The sequence below is a fragment of the Chiloscyllium plagiosum genome, chromosome 24, assembly GCF_004010195.1.
Source record: "Chiloscyllium plagiosum isolate BGI_BamShark_2017 chromosome 24, ASM401019v2, whole genome shotgun sequence".
Lineage (NCBI taxonomy): Eukaryota > Metazoa > Chordata > Chondrichthyes > Orectolobiformes > Hemiscylliidae > Chiloscyllium > Chiloscyllium plagiosum.
The window spans coordinates 11,081,418-11,103,370 of NC_057733.1; positions in this window are offsets into that span (position 1 = coordinate 11,081,418).

Here is a 21,953-nt window from a genome sequence, read left to right on the forward strand (position 1 = left end):
ATTGTTATCCAGGTAATGTTAATAAGTTAACACATGAGTATCACCATAACCGAATTCCCAAGGAACCAGCTGAACAGCCTCCCAAACAACGGCTAACCTTCCAAACACCCGATTGTCAACCTTGACAACCCGACTAACCCCCAATACAACCAAATGGCAATCTGACCTCTTGACTACCCAGCCAATTATCTGGTAACTCCAATGACCTGACTAGTTTCTTCTGAACACCCGACTATCTAGTTTACCTCTAAGTCCAACAAGAACCAACTATCCAGTTGGCCATCTTACCCACCCCAATCAATTAAGTACCTCACTTGAATACCTACCCACACACGCTGCCTACTCACCCATTCACTTATTCACCATACACTGAAAGGTTTTGGGTCCTTCGTTACTGAGCTTACCCAAGTACAGGAGCTGATATTGTGAAAACCTTTCTGTCTTCTATGCTGATCCTCTTTGCTGATCTCTCCATGGATTCCCGCACGGAAGTGGTTTTTTTTGTAGATCTTACTTTGGAGGTTTGACCAGGAAAAACAAATCTATCCAGGTCATGGGGATGTTTTCAGCTCCGAAGCTCACAGGAACATTTAGTTTTGGGGCTTTCTGAAAATTTCAGAAATATTGAACATATAAAACTCAATGACACTACCATTTCATTGCCCCAATTTTCTTCACTCTGGATCAGAAATTAGGATTCCTTATTTCTGACCCAGATCGAACAAAGAATTCTCACTTTAATGCTTTCTTGTTAAATTTCTAAAGCTAAACAAATTGCTAAAGAGGCAGTCTGGTTCGGATCAGCAATCCATGCACACAGTGGCTGAGTGATTTAATATTGAAATCACATCATTTATATCGCAGTAGCTGTGATATTCCTTGATTTATTAGTACAAAAGTCACTTTGACAGTTATGAGAAAAGGCAAGCAAGGGTAACGGTGGGTGAGGGGATAGAGTGCCACATGGATGGGAAGCCAGTGTAGGTCAAAACATCATAGAGTCCTACAGCACAGAGACAAGCTTTTTGGCCCAAACTGGTCCATGCTGACCAAAATGACCATCCACGCCAACCCCATTTCCCTGCACTTGACCCATATCCTTCTGATCCTTTCCTATCCATGTATTTGTCCAAATGACTTTTGAATATTGTTAATGTACTCACCTGAACCACTTCGGCTGGCAGCTCATTCCAAATGCGTAGATCCGGGGATTGAGTCAGCAGGAGAGAGTCAAGTCAGGGTGGGGTTCGTGTGTCTGTGGGTTGCCAATGAATTTCAGGTTTGGGGTTTTGGGTCAGGTGTCTGTTGGGGTTCAGGGGATTTCAGAGTCAAGACATTAGTTGTTTTTTGCCATTAAATGCAATAGGTTGGTGATTGAATTCTCCTGTTGGAGATGGTCATAGTCAGGCACTTGTGTGGTGAGAACGTGACTTCAGTGTTCCTTTCTTCATGTCGTCACTTAAGTTGTCTGAAGGTGGCCAATCGTATCTCTCTATACATCTGTATTTCATAACATCCTAATGTCATAGTGGAGGATGTAGAAATAGCAGACATTAAAGAACTACTTCAGGGAATACAGGGACTAAGCCCATCCGCATTATTAAGCAGCATGCTCTAATTGTTTGAGATAGCAGCCTATTTGACTTCAATATCAATGTTTGAAAAATTCAAACAATGAATGGCTTTTTAAAAAAAAACCCTATGCTGGCAAGAAAATGATAGGACCACGTAAAACTGAAATAGGAATTAATCATTTTCAGAGCAATTTGGATTATTTGTAAAATGTGAGAAGTGTATTTTTGTGTTTGATGATTTTATTTCACTTATTCTTGTCACATGTACCGAGATACAGTGAAAAGTATTGTATTGCACATTATCCAGATAAATCTTACCTTACATAAGTACATCAGGGTAACAGAACAAATTGCAGAATATAATATTACATCTACAGAGAAGGTGCAGAGAAAGGTCATGATCTGGAGATGCTGGTGTTGGACTAGGGTGTACAAAGTTAAAAATCACACAACACTAGGTTATAGTTCAACCGGTTTATTTGGAAGCACTAGTTTTCGGAGCATTGCTCCTTCATCAGTTGTTTGTGTAGTGTGCAGCACTCCAAAAGCTAGTGCTTCCAAGTAAACCTGTTAGATGATAACCTGGTGTTGTGTGATTTTTAACAGAGAAAGATCAACTTTAATGTATGAGAGATTCATTCAAAAATCTGATAACAACAGGGAAGAAGCTGTTCTTGAATCTGTTGGTACATGTTTTCAAACTTGTACCTTCTGCCCAACAGAACATGGGGGAAGAGAATATAACTGGGGCAGAAGAAACACTAAGGACTGCAAATGCTGGAAGTCACGGTCAATAAAACATGGAGCTGGTAAAGCACAGTAGGTCAGCCAGCATCAGAGAAACAGCAAAGTCGATGTTTCGGGCTGAAAACCTTCCATCAGGACTGAATGAAGGAGTTTAGCCCAAAACATCGACTTTCCTGCTCCTCCGATGCTGTCTGACCTGCAGATCTTTGATGATGTTGGCTGCTTTCCCAAGGCAATGGCAAGTATAGACAGAGTGGAAGGAAGGCTGGTTTGCGTGATGGACTGGGCTATGTTCACCACTCTCAGTAGTTTCTTGCAGTCTTCGGCAGAGCGGTTGCTATCCCAAGCTGTGATGCATCTGGATAGTATTCTTTCTGTCCTTCTGGCCATAGCAAATTTCCTTAGCCTTCTGAAGAAGTAGAATTGTTGGAGTATTTTCTTGACTCTAGCATTAATGTGGATTTACCAAGACAGACTCTTGGTGATATTTACTTCTAGGAATTTGGAGCTCCTGACCACCTTCACTTCAGCACCATTTATACAGACAGGGGCGTATCTTCCACTCAGCCTCTTGAAGTCGATGACCAGCTCTTCATTTTGCAAACTTTGAGGGACAGATTGTTGACTTTATGCCATACCACTAAGCTCTCTAGCTCTTTCCTGTGCTCTGTCTTGTAGTTGTTTAATATTGGACCCATTATGTTGATGTCATCAGCAAACTTGCAAATGACGTTAGAGCAGAATTTAGCCACACAGTTGCGAGTGTATAAAGATTTTCATGAAAGAGGTACTGTCACCGATCCTTACTGATTGCGAACTCTGGGTCAGGAGTTGAGGGTCCAGTTGCACAACAGTGGTTCCAGAACAGAGGTCTCTGGAACACTGACTACTCCTTTCCCAGATACTACCTCACCTTTTATCCTTTGTTTTTAAATTCAAAGCCAATTTTCAACAGCTACTTGAACCATTAGTCATTGATTCCATGAGTCTAAGCTTTCAGAGCTTGTCTTGCATGATGAGCTTTTTGAGCATCATGTGAAAATTCAAAGAAATTGCTTTTATTGGTTTACCCTTGGTTTAGTAACCTTTAAAAGAATTTAAACAGGTTCAGAAAACACAATTGAGTGATTTAGAATCCAGACAGACAGCTTCCAGGTGAAGCAATACCTAGCTAAACTAAATTAATATTCTCTTTACATTTGGACTTCTTGGGTCTTTGCTATTAATGACTCATGATAAATTATCTAATAGATGGATGAAATATTTAGGCACTTCTGTGGAGATTTCCAAGTACATTGGTGATGGGCTTCCACGTGTACCTTTTGACCACCTGAACAGAGCACAGTGCTGGCAAATGCAGAGCAATCATGCTGAATGGGTACAAGATGAAGCTATTTGAAATAATTGGTGATAATGCACATGAAGTAACACAGGTGTGAGTTACTGAGAAGGAAAGAATGTCAACAACGTGTGATGGTGGGGTTTCATGGACCAGATTTTCCACTGGTCAGGCAGTCATTACACTAGTGTAGATTGGAGGTATGCAATCCCCATTGTAGCACACTCTAAGAAATTACATGGGAAATTGGACATTCTGCAGGGCAAATCCCTTGCTTCTACAACTGTGGGAAAGCCCCTATTTAAAGTAAAATCATTAGTCAGGAAACATTAGACTATTAAGTACATTATCTAACTTCTGTGAAATGTCCTGTACTTGTCTCTCACCCCCAACTACACCTGCTCAAAACACTTGCAGATCGCCTATACCTTGGCTAACACACCTTGAAAGCTGAGAAGGCCAGGGACTTTGAACCTCCCTCCTCCCGCCCAGGACCTCACAACCCCTGGCCTGCCAATACCTCAACACTTAAGCTTACCCACACCCATCACCATTGGACTTGAGCTGGCCATCCCTTTTTGGACTAGGACCCCCTCCCTTTCAGGAATCGACACACCCCAAAGAGCTGACGAGCACCTCAATCCTATCCCCTCACCCCCACCATCATATCCCACCACTGAGCCCAACCCCTATCCTGCCCTTCAGCTGCCAAAACCAATCAGCCACTCCCTTGTGCCAGACCGGATCTGAAGCCCCATAATCCACTCTCTTCATCTCCATTAAACATCTGCAGACCTCACTTTCTCCTCAAATAGTGTCCCTTACCTGGCCACCTTGCATTCTACCCGTTGGTTGCTCTACCCTCTTCCTATGGCATTGTACCCAACCAGAGCTGACTCCAAGGCTCATTCGAAGGAAAGTTCTATTCCCTTACTCTTTCACCACATCCCTACAGGATTTTTCCTTTTCAAGAATTAGAAATCCCAAGGTCTGAACTAATGTTCAAGACACAGGGACAGTTGAAATTCAGTTTATCAAAATGTATCTGGAATGAAAAACCGTTGTCAGTAAAAATGGGTGACATTGAAACTCCTGGCTTGTTCTAACACTCCATTTGGTTCACTAATGTTCATGACATCTACAATCCTTATCCAGTTTTGTCAATACATATTTCCAAACCTACAGCAATGCTGTTTACATATAGCTACCCTCTGCAGTAGGCGGGCAGGCAATTCAGTTGTACAAGGATGGGCCAGTGATATTTACATTTCACAAATGAGTTAACAATAAAAAATTCTGAGCATTTTTCTTCTTTATCTTTTCAAGTAGGTATACAATTCACCAGGGAGGAGAAAGTGAGGACTGCAGATGCTGGAAATCAGAGTTGAGAGTGTGGTGCTGGAAAAGCACAGGAGGTCAGGCAGCATCCAAGGAGCATAAGCCCTTCATCAGGAATCTAATCCTGATGACGGTCTTATGCCTGAAAGGTCAATTCTCCGCTCCTCAGATGCTGCCTGACTTGCTGTGCTTTTCTAACACCACACTTTTGGTACAGTTCACCAGCAATTGGATACTAATGGTCAAATCTCTGCTTCTTATTTAGTTTTTCTGACAAGAGGCGGTGAAGAACGGGCACTAACACCCAGTGCTCATGGCTTGCACTGCAGTGTCAGAACAAGGCTGCCTTTCTATGGAAGAGACACCAAATCAGTGGTCCTATCTTATCCATCAGTGGCTCTGATGGATATTAAAATAAATCTTCTGCATGCCATTCTGGCACCATCAACCATTGAGGAAATTGTTGGTGTGGAATAATTGTTCTTTTCTCAATTATTCATTCACAGGATGTGGGCTAAACCAACATTTATTTGCCCACCCCTAATTGCCCAGAGGTCAACCACATTATTGGTCTGGAGTCATGTGGAGGCCAAATCAAGGCAGGTTGGCAGTTTCCTTCCCTAAAAGGCATGGTCTTTTCCAACAATGATTTTGTGGTCATTAATAGGCTCTTAATTCGAGATTTTACTTTGTTTCTAAATTGAATTCAACTTCCACTGTCAAACATGACAGGATTAAACCCAGGTCCCCCAAATTATTACCTGGGTCTTTGAGATTAACAGTCTAGCAGTAACACCACAAGGCCATTACCTCCCCTTGTGTTAATTAAAACGAACACAAATAAAATCGGGCAGTGCATTGTATAAAATATTCTGAAATATATGATACCGAATAAATGCAAGTATTTTTACATATAGGTGTAACAAATTGCAGAGTGCCGTCTTAATGAACAGATCAACCAATTTAATTGACATTTGTTAACCGCAAAAACATATTTTGTTTTGTCAGGACTTATGCTGTTTTTCCACGCTTTCAATGCTATCCCTTATAGTGTAATACCGCTGATAGAGAAAAATTGGAGATCTTTTGTTATTATAATAATAATTCTTATTCTCCCAACTACTCCTACCTATTCAGCATGTCTCATCCCAGGAAAGCCACGGTCTGCATTCAATGGCATGGCTCAGACTTGGAACATAGTGCATTATGAATATGAAGCTTTAATACATTGCCCTTAGCCATGGTGTGATGGACATTAAATAAAATGAAAGTCAATACTAAAATACAATGAAGATACAAATGCTCACAGTGGTGAACAGTACATTGCTGCTCCAGTATTAACAGTGAAGATTATAATATTAGTTAAGAAGTAATTGAGTCCAGTTCTCAGAACTCTTACATAAAATCAAGCAGCTGTGAGATGTCTGATTATACGCACAAAACCTGCAATGTAGCCCACGGCACAAGGAAGCCTTGTGGTTTGGAAAGGTTTCATTTTGCTTCAAAATAGAATGACACAACATGATAGGATAGATTGTATTCAGCATAATAATCTTCTGCATGTCACATTTGTACCATGTTCTTCCCAAACTGCACAAAGAGGTATGGTGAGAAAGATAAAGAGAATTTGAGACCAGCCAAAGATTGGACCAAGTGTGTTTTCACCGAGAGACTGGGCAATAAGCAGTCACTGGTCTTGTCTATCAGGCCTTGTTACTTAAATACATTTCTTTTGTCCAACACCTCCCACTCAGTTTGCAGTAGTTGTCCTACTCTGATGGCATGGGCCAGTTTGTTTTAAAAAGGACGTGAGTCAAATAATTATGGGCTCCAAAATTCTTGTTCGACTTGGGCCAGAATTACCAACAGTTCTGGTACTCAACTGCCAACAAGTAACAAGAGGATAAGGCACATGACCTTCAGATGAGAATGAAATGGAGCTGTTGGTTGAGATTTTATCCAAGTTGGAAAGCTTATTGATGGTTTATGAGAGCAAGAGTCATGTGTTGAATTCGGCAGCAAAAGGCTTTCAGAGATTTGCAGTGGTTTTCCTATAGCAAAAAAAAACAGTTTCCATCTTTCCCTTTTTCTGTCCGGAAGCCAGCTCCCCAGTGCAGCAGAACCCGGATTATTATAACCAACCTCACCTTCAGCACTAGTGAAATTTGTACCTGGGCCTTCTGACCGACAGGTAGGACAGACTATCAAAACTACACACAACATCCGAACAACCCAGCTGTTTTCTTCTAAAATAAACCCACCACCAAATTAACCAATCACCCCATTAATCTAATAACTACTGCTCACCAGCATCAGTGTAAGAACCAAGGTCTTTGTAAAAAGACTGAATCGCTCAAATTAATCGATTAAACAAACAGATGGCAAGCACTGCCGCAAAGGGGAGATAATGAACTCCAGTTCCCCCTAACCTGTCCGAAAACTATGAGGGTGTTAGTGGGCACTACGTGGTCCCTCTCAAAGAGCACCCTGGCAAGAATCCAGCTCTTCCTATATTCAGAATTATTCTGACACATAAATGAATGTTTTGTTACCAAGTGACCCATAGGACTTTTCACCCATTGTCCATCACCAATAAATTGCCCATGTTTCCAATTACAGAACAATCTTGATTATCCGAATGAGACGGGCAGGTAGTATTTTGTTCTGATAACTAATCTGATCATAAACAAAGGAAGCCATACTGTTCTTTTCTTGTGTGGATACTGCTCCTTCCAGCATTCATCATTAGCAGGAAAGGTTCGACATTATATTAAAACAAGAAGTGAAGTTTGAATGTTTCTTTTTCCCCCTAGCAGTATACTGTATATGCAGTCAGACCTTTATTCTCTCTCTCTCTCTCTCAGTGATGCTAACACCTCTTTAATGTAATGTTTGTACGTTCTACTGTGTCGAAGCTGATGTGAAACAACATTGCTGTGCAGTCGATTAAAGGCTTGAAAAATAGTAGATTTAAACTGCCTGTACAAAATTGAGCTATCTTTATTTATTCAAAAGATTAATAAACCGGTGGGGATTTTTCTTGTTGTTAGTTCTCTTTCTCTGGGTGGTTAAAAGGCCAGCAGGTTCCAACATGCTCGATGTTATGTTTAAACTAATGTTAGTATGACCTCCAGTTTAACACTGGGGAGTCTGCGGCGACAAAGTAAACATGGTCCTAACATGAGTTTCCCCGGGCCAGAATATGTCATGTTCTTTTGAGTCATTGAGATGGTAATTGAGTGGCCCCAGTCTTTGGAACCAAATCATAGCAGATCAGGAACGCTCACATTTTCATTCTTGATTTTGCTCTTCTTCAGCTAGTGTCACCAAGGGCGGGAGTTAGAGGGTGCTTAACCATTAGGTTTCAAGAAAGCGGTCAATCAGCGAGGGGGAGCATGCTAATCCTGTTTTTATGGGACTTTGAGATCTTGTTCAAATAATCTAAAATTTGGATAATTGATGTTCGGATAACCGAGGTTGTTCTGTAATAACATTATTTGCAAATCACCAAAGGTAAGGGATGGAGAGAGGAGAAGAGCTCAACACTATTTTTCCCTTCGTTACCTGTGCAGAGGTGTCATTCTACACCAGTGGGCCTCCTGCCTCAAAGACAGGGACACTACCACAGAACCACAAGAGCACAGTGCTTTGTTTTAAATCCAGAAACGCTCGTACATGTAGCTGAATGTTTTTTTGTTCCCCATTACCAAATTATTTCTTTTTTCTCTATCTATTAGCTGACACCAGTAAGTTATCCATGTTTTCCAACTGAATAATGTATGTGCAAAGCCCAGTAGGGCCAGAAGCCAATTTTTATTTTGTAAATTTTCTAATTAATCTGTTCAGAGAGATATTCTGGTACATCTCTAGACAATGTGGGACTTGAATCTGGGTCTTCTGGTCTCAAGGTCTCTGCACCACAAGGGCCCAGAACAGAACTCAACTCGTTTTCTTTCCTTTTTTATGTTCAGGAGTGCTTTCACACATAACTGAATGGCTATCCCATCACCAAATCACTATGAGATTTTTTTGGTTTTTTGTTATTAATCATCACCAATAAATCACTTATGTGCCAATAAGTAATTTACATAAAAGCTCATTACGGGCAATGCAAACTATCAAAGGGAGGGAGGGAGTAGGAGATCTCAGGAAGGGATGAAATCAAAATGAAATTTGAAGGAGAAATTAGGCACTGTAGCTGCCGCAGTGCCCACCTCTCACCAAAGGCTTTGAGAGGTAATAGAGTCATAAAGCTGTACAGCATGGAAACAGACCCTCCAGTCCAACTCGTCCATGCTCACCAGATAACCCAACCCAATCTAGTCCCATTTGCCAGCACTTACCCTATATCCCTCTAAGCCCTTCCTATTCACATACCTAGCCAGATGCTTTGTAAATATTATTATTGTACCAGCCTCCACCACTTCCTCTGGCAGCTCATTCTATACATGCAGCAAGCTTTGTGTGAAAAGGTTGTCCCTTCGGTCCCTTTTAAATCTTCCCCCCCCCCCCCCACTCTAAACCTATGCGGTCTAGTTCTGAATTCCCCCACCCTAGGGAAAGGACCTTGTCTATTTATCCTATCTACGCCCAGACAGCATTGATAGACACCACTCACTCCCTCTCCAATGAACGCGGGCACAAACATAGCCGCGGAAGAGGGCCACACAATCGGCAAAGATTGTGGGGATGGCACGGTAGCTCAGTGGTTAGCTCTGCTGCCTCACAGCGCCACGAACCTGGTTATATTCCGGCCTTGGTCAACTGTCTGTGTGGAGTTTGCACATTCTCCCAGTGTCTGTGTGGGTTTCCTCCCACAATTCAAACATGTGCAGGTTAGGTGAATTGGCAATGTTAAATTGTGCATAGTGTTCAGGGACGTGTAGTTTAGTTGCATTAGTCAGGGGTAAATGTAGAGTAATAGGGAACTGGGTAGAGAACTGGGTCTGGGTGGGTTACTCTTCAGTGGGTCGGTGTGGACTTGTTGGACCGAAGGGCCTGTTTTCACACTGTAGGGACTCTATTCTAAAGAGCAGTTGAATAAATGGAAGCCTCCAGAATGGGAACATCTTATACATGAAGATATTAGTGTAAAAATTGCTGGACAGCTAAAGGGTGTGAATCTACCAATAATTATCACAATTTATCACAGTAAATATGTGGCCTTAATCTGTGAGTAGATCAATTCAAGATCAATGTACAGCTGCTATGTGATTCTTGTGACAAGCAATAATACATTACAAGTTCAATGACTGTGGAAATCTCGCAGATATTGTTAATGAAAATTCATAAATTATTTGATGAAATACCAGCCTTTTTTCTCAGGGATGAAAGCTCTGATTTAAGAAAATATATTAAAAATTGATTCCATTTTTAATGTCTCCCTCAATTCGCATCAAGGGGACAAACATTAACAACTGACGGAACTATTTGGAGCATGAAGCTCTTACAAACTCCCTTTGTTATGCAACTTTTGTGAGGTGCAACCTGGCCATAAGTCATATAACCTCACTTCACTTTACTTTATTAAATTCTCGACGGAATTTCATTTCACTGACATTACTTATTCATTAAAATTTACATATTTCCAAAAGAGGTTCAATAAGACAGTGCATTTTAATGAAGTTAATAAAATAAGAGCTCATGGTGCTGTAGGCAGCACATTATCATGGTTAGAGGATTGGCTAACCAATAGAAGATAGAGGGGGCATTTTCAGGATGGCATTTTGCAGCTAACTCATGGGATGCGACAGGGTTCCGACTACAATTATTTCCAAATGTATTAATGACTTTGATGATGGGAGTGAGTGCCGTATTGTCAAGTTTGCAAAAATAGGCAGAAAGGCCTTTGTCAGGATGATACAAAGAGTCTGCAGAGGGATATAGAGGGACTAAGTGAGTGGGCAAAAGCTTGGAATGCAATGTGGACAAATGTGAGGTTTTGTTTTGCTCTGGCAAGATGAATAGAGGAGCTGAATATTGGAGAAAGATTGCAGAAAGCTGCAGTAAGGACAGATTTGAAAGTTCCCATGCAGAATTAACAAAAAGCTAATATACAATTCAGTAAGGAAAACAATTGAAAGGCAGGCCTTCATTTCAAAGGGAGTGAAGTATGAAAATAGCTAAGTGTTGCTAAAACTCTACATGGTATTAATTAGATGGCCCCTAAAATACTATGAAAGGTTTTGGGCATGTTATCTGAGGAAAGATGTATTGGAATTGGAGGAGATAGCAAAGGATTTCTACTCTCAAAGGGTAGTGAAATTGTTGAAATATTCACTGCAGAGGGCTCTTAAGGTTGGACCATTAAGTACATTTGAATTTATCCAGACAACTTTGTGTTCAGTGAGCGCATTACGGATGTTGGAGAAAGCGGGAATGACGAGAAAGGGATTATCAGATCAGCCATGATCTCATTGAATGGCAAACCATACACAATGGGCCAAATGGCCATTTCCCATTCCTAATCTTATGACCTAGTAATAGGTAAATAACAGCACAAGAGGAAAAAATATTACTCCATCACAGAAAGCAAACTTCAATTAAAAGACACACTTATTCCTTGACTTGCTACCTGCAGATCCAAGCACTCGCAAAGTTAGATCCAGAACTAATATTTCTTGCAACTTGACTATTCCCAATTGGTCCTTCATGACAAATTGGGATTTCTATTATAGGGCTTTCCATATTTTTATGTTATCTGCAGGGATCAGTGCCCCTGTTTTCCATAGAAATCAAGGATTTAGTGTACATACTAAAACTATTCCAATGTAATTGGATTACCCGTTCAGTGAATCCCACTCGGAGGATATGTTCTTCTCGTATGTCTGCTCCAATCAAACACTCTTACGGAGAGGCTCACAAGTGATTTCATGAAGTAATTTATCTTGGAACATAGAACAGTACAGCAGAGGAACAGGCCCTTCAGCCCATCACGTCTGTGCCAACCATGGTGCCATTCAAAACTAATCCCATCTGCCTGCACATGTCGCTATCCCTTGATTCCCTGACTGCTCATGTGTCTGTCTAAATGTCTCTTAAACCTAAGCCATCTAGTATGTATCCACCCAAGGAAAATACACTGACTTCCCACCCTGTCCATGCCTTTCATAATTTTGTACACTTCTTTTATGTCAACCCTCAACCTCCAATGTTCTAGTGAAAAGAATTTAAATTTGTCCAACCTCTCCCTGTAGCTAATGCACTCCAATCCCGCTCCAAAATCTTCACATTCTTCCAGGAGTGTATTGACCAGAACAGCACACATTGTGCTGTTGAGGTATATGGCATTGAGGTAGATAATCAGCCATTAGCTAGAATGGTAGAGCAAGCTTGAGGGACTGAATTGCCTTCTCCTGCTCTTACATACGATATTCCTAACACATTAGAGTTCTTTGAATAAGTAACATGCACAATTGATAAAAGGAGACTAGTGGTCGTACTATATCTTGATTTCCAGAAGGCACCGGTAGGCGTTATATCAAAGGTTATTATGGAAAATAAGAGGGCATCATGTCATATATTAGCAAGAATAGATAACTGTCTGGTTAACAGGATACAGACAGAAGATTTAATAGGTCATTTTCTGATTGATTAGATGCAATGAGTGATTCAAGGATTCGTGTTGGTGCCTTAACCTTTTCCAATTTATATGACCGATTTGGATGAAGGGATTGAAGGTATGGTTGCTAAATTTGTTGATAACATAAAGGTCGTTAGGAGACTTGTGAAGATGACATATAGAGGACACAGAGGCAACCTGAAGAAGGGCTTATGCCCGAAGCGTCGATTCTCCTGTTCCTTGGATGTTGCCTGACCTGCTGCGCTTTTCCAGCAACACATTTTCAGCACAGAGGCATACAGACAGGTTAACTTAGTCAGCGGGCAAGAATCTGGCAAATGATTATAATGTGGAAAAATGTGATATTTCTCATTTGGGTGGGAAGAATAATAAAGAAGAATGTTATCCAAATGATGAATGATTACTGAGCTCTGAGATTCAAAACGACCTGGGTGCTCTTGTGTGTCAATCGCAGGAATTTAGTATGCAGGACTAGCAAATTATCAGGAAAACCAATAGAATATGTTCTGTATTGTGAGGGTAACTGAATATAAATGAAGGGAGGTTGCACTTCAGTTGTGTAGGGCATCGATGAGACCACATCTGGAATAATATGTACAGAATTGGTCTCCTTATTTAGGGAAAGGTGTGAATACAATGCAAGCATTTGAGACAGATTTGACTGTACCTTATTCCGTATTCTGAATACTTTAAGTATTCCATAGTATTTTGGTCCCCTTGTTTAAAAAAATATAGTTTTGCGAGATGCAATTCAAAGAATGTTCATTCAGCTCATCCCTGAAATGAAAGGCATCTTATGAGGAGTAGTTGTAGAACATTGGGAGTCAGCCCATTAGAGTTTAAAGAATGAAAGGTGATCTTCTTGAATTAAATAAGATCCTGAGGTGATAATAAAATAAAGAACAGCGGATGATAAAGATCGAAAACAAAATGATAAATGGTTGGATAAATTCACCAGATCTGGCAGCATCTGCAGAGTGAGAAACAGAGCTAACACTCAAGTGCAGTGACCCTTCTTTGAAACATATAATTCTTCCTTTTGTCCACAGATGCTGCCGGATCTGCTGAATTTCTCGAGCAATTTCTTTTTACGGTCCTGAGGCGACTTAATGTGGATTCTGAAAGGATGATCCTCTTGTGAAGGAGCCAAAGATAAAGGACACAAGAATAAGAGGTCCTGCTGAAATGGAGAGAAGTTGAATTTATTTCTGTCACGGGTCCTTAACTCGGTGGAAATTTCTTTCTGAAGAAAGCAGCAGAGGCGGGGTTATGTAATGTATACAAGGCTGGGTTAAGTAGATTTTTGCTACATAAGGAAGTCAAATGATATGTGGGGAGCTGACAAGAACATGTAAGTATCAGAGATAGGAGCCAGAGTTATTCATTTTGCCCCTCAAATGTGCCCCCAGTTTTCAAAAAAATCATGGTCAATCTCTCTTCAGGATTTAACCCAAGTTTATGCCAGCTCATCCTAGCGAATAATGCTCAAATATTTCTAAAAGCTATCTAGCTTCTCTTTCAGTGATCTAGCCCCAATCTAGTGGCTCCTGCTTTTGGTAGCAACATCTGTTCTGAAATTGCCAAACAGAAAGGAGATTTGGCTGCAAAATCCATCTAGTCCCATTCCAGATTAAAACTGTAAATTCAGTGTCAGCTCAAGTCAAGAGGATATTCCAATATTAAACTTGAAGCTTAAAATTGTCTCAATTTCTCCATTCAGAAAGAACCTCATTTGTTTCATTGTGGCATGAATTCTCCATATTTTCTGCTCTGCCAAACAGCAACCATCGTCTCGCCCAATCCTACTACAACTAGCTTTCTCATTTATCTTTCCTTCTTCTCTGTTCACCTCTCAGGAAAAAAAGGTCATCCGAGCATTCCTTTGAACCTGGGAAGCATTAAATCTCTTTATGAACACTCCACAATCCACTTTTGTCATCAGGAATATCGCACAAAAAGAGCTAGGTACATCCCACATACATGATTGAGACACACATGGTTTTGGAAACAATTGGTGGTCTGGTTATTACACTGTTAAGAACATACCGTTAATGCAACATAACAGCATTAAAGCAAGACAAGGGCATCCATAGCAAACCTTGATGTTAATTGTTAATTCCTTCCATCATTGCTTGCTGAATCAAGTACACAAACATTTCAAGTAAATCCGAGTAAGATAGCGTTCACTTTTACTGAGTGGCAGTAATTACCTTAACAATACTTCTCACAATGACTCTGCTTCAACAAAATATTTCTCTTGCATCTCTTTTCATGATTTAAAATTTTGATGTTGCCAACTTCCAATTTTCTTTGCCTAATGAGAACAGATATAAGTCCCTTTATGTGCATTTATACTGCAGCCAGTTCTTGCCAAACACAACTAATGTTCACATTTCCTAGCTGCCTCCTTACTGAAACTATAACAGTCTTGTCCAAGGGAGCTGTTCCCATGCCTGAACATAGGTGTGGTTAATGCTTTCTGTCATCCATAAAATATGTAAATGTTTGCAATGTTGGAAGTAGAGAAGGCTTGCATTCTAACCATTCAGTTAAAGGGATGGAGTGCTTATAAAATGGTGAAAGACTCAAGAATCTCCATTGACATTTTGTCAGCCAAATTCACACCGCATTAGATTGGATACCTTGCAGCCTCTGCCAAGAACATAGATTGGAAAGATCAAGTAAGCACTGGCTTTCTTCCAATTCTCGCGTGAATCTCACACAGCACCCTGACTCAAATATGGTTTCATTCCTGGTTTCTGAATCATTATTATGTTCCATTAGCACAAGACTTGGCATGGTTCAAGGAGTATTAGCCTATCCACTTATGGACATCTACAACTACTCATATAATCAGGGCTGCCTCCCACCTTCATTGAGAGAAGCAAATATTTCTCTCATTCTCAAAAAAGGAAAGGACCCAGAAGATTGCACATCATACAGACCAATATCCTTGTGAAATGTGGATTTTAAAATTCTTTCTAAAACATTAGCATTGAGGCTGGAGAGGGTATTGCCATATATCATAAAAGAGGACCAGACGGGGTTTATCAAGGGCCATAGATCATCTAATAATATTAGAATGGTTTTGAATGTGATTCAAGTCTGTCATCGGGAAAGAATACTGGGAATAGTAGTCTCCTTGGATGCAGAGAAGGCATTCGACAGGGTTGAATAGTCATACCTGTTCTATACACTGGAAAGGTTTGGCGTTGGAAAGGTATTTGCTGAATGGGTCTCAACATTGTATAATGACCCTAAAGCAGCCGTGATCACCAATGGTTTAGGCTGGGTAGCTTCAGTGTGGGTAGTGGCTGCCATCAGGGATGTCCTCTCCCACCGTTACTATTCACGCTAATAACTGAGCCACTAGCTGAAGCTTTATGGGCTGATTCTCATATTTTAAAAAAAACTGTAAATTCAGTGTCAGCTCAAGTCAAGAAGATATTCTAATGAAGCTTAAAATTGCTTCAGTTTTTTCATCATATTACAGGAACACAGGCTGCCATTCAGCCGTATGACCTTTCTCTGCCATTCAATTAGATCATAACTGATCATCCACTTCAATGTCACTTTCCCGCACTATTTCCATAGAATCCCTACACCGGGAAACAGGCTATTTGGTCCAGAGTCCACACCGAACCTCTGAGGAGCATCCCACGCAGATCCACCCCCACCATATCCCTGTAACCCTGCATTTCTCATGGCTAATCCACCTTGCCTGCACACCCCTAGACGCTCCAAGACAGGACGCTTCCCAGCCTCATTACCTCTACCACAAACAAAGATTTGAAAGATCAAGCAAGATAGCGGCTGCAGAGTGGGCAGCGTTCGGGCTCCTCTGCCAGTCCTGTCCTCTACCTCTGCATTTTTCTTCTTTTTCCTTCTTAAATCTACCTGATAAGGACAGCTCTTTGGCAGGAGGCAGTTACGATGGAGAGTCTGTCGGTCAACCTTTGAAGCCTAGAGTAGGAGTCTCGCTACTGCCCCAAATGGCGGCATGGCGTGGGCTGGGAATCCCAGAGCGGGACTCTGGTGATGGTACGCTGTAGCAGCAGAGAAGGAAAAATTGTACACCCTTCAAGTTATCTTTTTAAAATTTTATTCTAAGTTAATGTGAATGGCGCCTATATATGAGCAACGGTACACGCTTTTCATTGTATTCTTTCCTGAGTGCATGTGAGAATAAAGGATATTCACTGTGGGCAATTTGCCATGGCCAATTCACCTAACCTACACATCTTTGGATTGTAGAAGTAAACTGGAACACCCAGAGGAAACGCATGCAGATATTGGTACAACTACAAACTCCACACAGGCAGATGCCCAAGGGTGGAATCAAACCCGGGTCCCTGGTCCTGCAAGGCAGCAGTGCTAACTGCTGAGCCACCCACATTTCTTGATGTAATGAGACTCCAGAAATCTAGCAATTTTTGTTTTGAACGTGAGCCTGTGGTATTCTCTGCTGCAGAAAGTGACTGAAGCCGAAACATTGAATATTTTCAAGCTGGAGATAGATATACATTATAGGGACAAAGAATCAAAGGGTTTGGGGTGGGAACAGGAACAGGATACAAAGTTGGATGATCAGCATGGTCATATTGAATGGTGGAAGATGAAATAATTCCACAGAGGCCAGCATCCCATCACCAAGTTACTCCTTATTTATATGTAAGATATCCTTGGCACTGATGCAGCTCCCTCACAGCCAGCTGTTAGAGTCTGCAGTGTCTTACACTTTTTTTTTTAGTTATTTCTTTTTTTCTTCTTTTTCTTCCCCCACACCTGACAGCGTTAGTGCTTATTTTTCCCCAGCACCCATGTCGTGTGTGTGCAGGTGTCGGACACAGTGAAAAACAACAAATCTTCATGTATATTCCACCACCAGGAAGAAAGGGAACACCCGAATGGCCAGTGACAAGCAGTGGCCTTCTCAGAGGGCAATGCTGCGTGATCAAACAGTGAAGGGGAGGGCAGGGATTACATCAAAATAGAGTTGGAGGGGAGAGACACTCCTATTCGTTTTTTTCCAGTAAGTAAAAGCAAAAATTCAAAATAAACTCCTCCTCAGTAGGTAGACACCAACATCAGTAAATAAGATACACTGACTGTGTGGTTCCAGGCTGTTCGTAAGTCAGTCTCCTCCCCTCTCCTTCCCTCCCCTCCCCTCTCCTCCCCTCCCCTCCCCTCCCCTCTCCTCCCCTCTCAGCGTTCCGGAAAGCCCTCCCCTCCCCTCTCCTCTCGTCCTTAATACAGAAAAGTGGAGAGTCCTTCACTCACTGTATCAGATCACTCCAGCGAACAGAACCCCTGACGCTCCTGTTTATTTATTTATTTTTTCTTTTTTCCTTCCTCCGACACTCCTGACAGTGACACTCCTATTTTTCCTACATCCTATCCTTTTTTTTATTTTTTAAAAATTATTTTCTATTCAACCCCAACACTACTGCCTAACTGTGGTAGTGCTTATTTTTTTACATCCTATCCTTATGTGTCAGCTAGGGCTCCCTGATTGGACCAAATTGACAGCTCCAAGCAGGGAACCATTCTATGAGGTGCAGCTGACTAACCTCATCACAATCAGTACAGAGCTGATCTGAAGGGCCAAATGGCCTGCTCCTGTTCCTATTTTCTATTTTTTCCATAATATCAAATTGGTCCTGAAGAAATTGAAATAAGCTCCAACCCTGCAAGTTCCAGTGAAACAAATCAAAAACAAAGGAGGAAGAGGTGAGGAGGTAACCATTATCTTTGTTGTTGGAATGGGAGTGAAAGGAAAACAGCAAGAGGAAAAAAGATCAACATTTTTAGAAACTTGCAAACTCTGTTCAAACAGTACCTTTCCCATTATCAAGGGTCAGTCGTTTTGTCCGGTTGCAAACTAATTAACTTCTGACATTTTTATTCTGTTAGATTCAAAACTTTTGTTCCTTTCAAAGAACATATTTTGTAGTGTCTTTTGATCTTTTTTTTTCTATCAGTTGCCTTGGAGAGTTCATCAATATCTTCTTCAATGATAATTCTGTTTCTGTCTGGCATTGTATGTAAGTGAATTACACTCTTTGTTGCCAGCAGCCAATTACAACTTTGGTGTTTAACAAGCTGTATTTCTATCCTATACACTGTTTAATGTTGCTCATTTCCTTTTCATGTCTTTGGCCAAAATCCATATTTCAAAGATTATATTTCATACATTATTTTGACAGATCATCATTCCCGTTCCATTATCAAATGGTATTCATCTCTCTCTTCAATGGACTTTTTTTAGTATCTTATGATTCTGCTGACAGGACAATTGCCTAACCCAAACTATGGGAATTTCCAAAACAGTTGCCAGAAAGAGTGAACATTCATGAACTGCTGCAGTTACTTTAGCTCCTAGAACATAGAACATAGAAACGTAAGCACAGAACAGGCCCTTCGGCCCAAGATGTTGCGCCAAGGATTAATCCTAACCTAAATAAAGTAACCTAACCAACACACCCCTCAATCCACTACTGCCCATGTGTACGTCCAGCAGTGGCTTAAATGCCCCTAGTGACTCTGCTTTCACCACCACCTCTAGCAACGCATTCCATGCATTCACAACTCTCTGTGTAAAGAACATATCTCTGACATCTCCTCTATACCTTCCGCCTAACACCTTAAAACTGCGACCACTTGTGGCAGTCAATCCTGCCTTGGGGAAAAGTCTCTGGCTCTCGACTCTATCCATGCCTCTCATTACTTTGTGTACTTCGATTAGGACACCTCTCTTCCTCCTTCTCTCCAGAGAGAAATGTCTGAGCTTAGTCACCCTCTCTTTGTAAGACAAGCCCTCCAGTCCAGGCAGCAGACTGGTAAACCTTCCTTGCACCCTCTCCAAAGCCTCCGCATCTTTCCTATAGTAGGGCGACCAGAACTGGACACAATATTCCAAGTGTGGTCTCACTAAAGTTTGTAGAGCTGCAGCAAAACCTTGTGGCTCTTAAACTCAATCCCCCTGTTAATGAAAGTCAAAACATCATATGCTTTCCTAACAGCCCTATCCACTTGGGTGGCATATTTGAGGGAATCTATGTACTTGCAGAACCAAGATCCCGCTGTTCCTCCACACTGCCAAGAATCCTGTCTTTAATCCTATATTCGGTATTCAAGTTCGATCTTCCAAAATGCATCACTTCGCATTTATCCAGGTTGAACTCCATTTCCTATTTCTCAGCCCAACTCTGCATTCTGTCTGTCACGCTGCAGCCTGCAGTAGCCCTCTATACTATCAACGACACCTCCAACCTTTGTGACATCTGCAAATTTACTAACCCACCCCTCAATCTCCTCATCCAAGTCACTTATAAAAACTACAAAGAGCAGAGGCCCAAGAACAGAGCCCAGCGGGGCCCTACTCAACACTCAGAGAGCCAAATCTCCCTGTATCCCATACCTCTTGAGTTAATGAATGAGCCTACCATGGGCAACCTTATCAAATGCGTTGCCGAAGTCCATATAGATCACATCCACTGCCCGACTTTCATCAACCTGTCTCGTCACCTCCTCAAAGAACTCAATAACATTTGTGAGGCATTATCTGCCCCTCATAAAGCCATGCTGACTGCTTTTAATCATGCTATGCTTTTCCAAATAGTCATGAATCCTATCCCTCAGAATTCTTTCCAAAACCTTGCTGACCACAGACGTAAGACTGACTGGTCTGTAATTGCCAGGGATTTCCCTATTACTCTTCTTGAAAAGAGGAACAGCATTCGGCTCCCTCCAATCCTTCGGTACGACTCCCCTGGAGAGTGAGGAAGCAAACATGTTTGTCAGTGTCTTAGCAACTTCCTTTCTCACTCCCGGGAGCAACCCAGCATAATTCTGGTCTGGCCCTGGGGACTTATCAATTTTAACGTTTGCCAAAATTTCCAGTCCATCAACTTCCTCCATCTCGATCTGTTCAAGCTTGTTTCCCGGCTCCTCAAATCATTCTTTTCTTCCCCATCCTCCATTTCATCCTTTAACCTCCTGAGATCTGTATGCTCCTCCGATCTGAAAAATTGACATCGCGACCCTGCTTACTCATTACGAGAGTGAATTCTCACCCCTGTAAAGCACCTTTCAATTCCACACCGAATGGTTACTGCTCAAGTGCGTGTGAATTCGCAGTGGGCGTTGTTTGATTGTCGGCACCATCACTGATTTTGTCCAAATTCAGAATTCAGCATTTTTACTGATCCTTCAGGTTCTTCATTGGGAAGTGAATGAAGTTTCTGAGGAAAAGGAGGAAAGTCAAGTTGACGATTATCAGTTTAGCTATGATCTTATTGTACAGCAGCGAGGACTCAATGGGCTGGATGGCCTACTTCTACTCCTGTGTCTTTTGGTTATTGTGACCTAAGGTTGAATGATCCTTCATCTCTCCAATTTCTCCACTTCTGCCCTGAATACACTGCGTGGGGTTAAGGTTAGAGTTAATCTCAGGGTCAGGGTCAGGATAAGGGTCGGGGTAAGGGTTAGGTTTAGGATTGGGGTCAGGGTTAGGATGCGGGTGATCTCACTGATGCGGGCAGCCTGTTGGTCTTTGTCTCACTGCATGGTTAACAGCCTTAACAACACTGCTTTTCAAATTGAACGTTTTGTGGATGTTCAGTTCAAGAAGTGAACCAGATGCTAGAATACACTCGAAAGGATTTATTACTTGACTTCCAGTGACTTAGTTGCAGTTTCTCTCACTGCAAACATTTTAGCGAATGGCTATGAAAACTGTTTCCCTCCACGAGGGTCTTGTACTGATATTTCTCAATGGATCACAAGTGTCAGATCCCAGCACACTTCAGTCACTTTTCTGAAGTGGAGGTAACACCTTATCTGTATTTTATTGCCACGCTGTCATGCAACATATTTATTTTCTGCACAAACTAACCGCTTCTACACCTGGACGATTATTTTAAACTTGTGATACATTTTTCCATTTCCATCATTTTAATGTTATTGTATCTCCAAATCTTCCACAAAATAACTTGAAAATTGGACATTTTCTTCAAGTATGTTAAATTAGGTAGTTTGCCTGATCTCATTCCCTGCTTCTTTTCCTGTTAGATTGTCAGTGATAGCATCCTTGTCTCTGAGTCAGAAGGTTGTGGGAGGTGTTACCTACCAGACAGAATGTTCAACTGCGATTCCATTTGTCCTTAATTTCATGCAAAAGATCCTACCCACCTTAAGAAGAGTGGGGTTTTGGGAAGAGGTTTTCCCCCCACTACCCTAGTCACTACCTGTTACTCAATCAGAATGACTGAATTCCCCACGGGGTGGAAACAGGTCATTTGGCCCATCGAAGCCACACTGTCCCACCGCAGACCACCCCACCCAGACCCACCGCCCTTCCCCATTCCTCCAA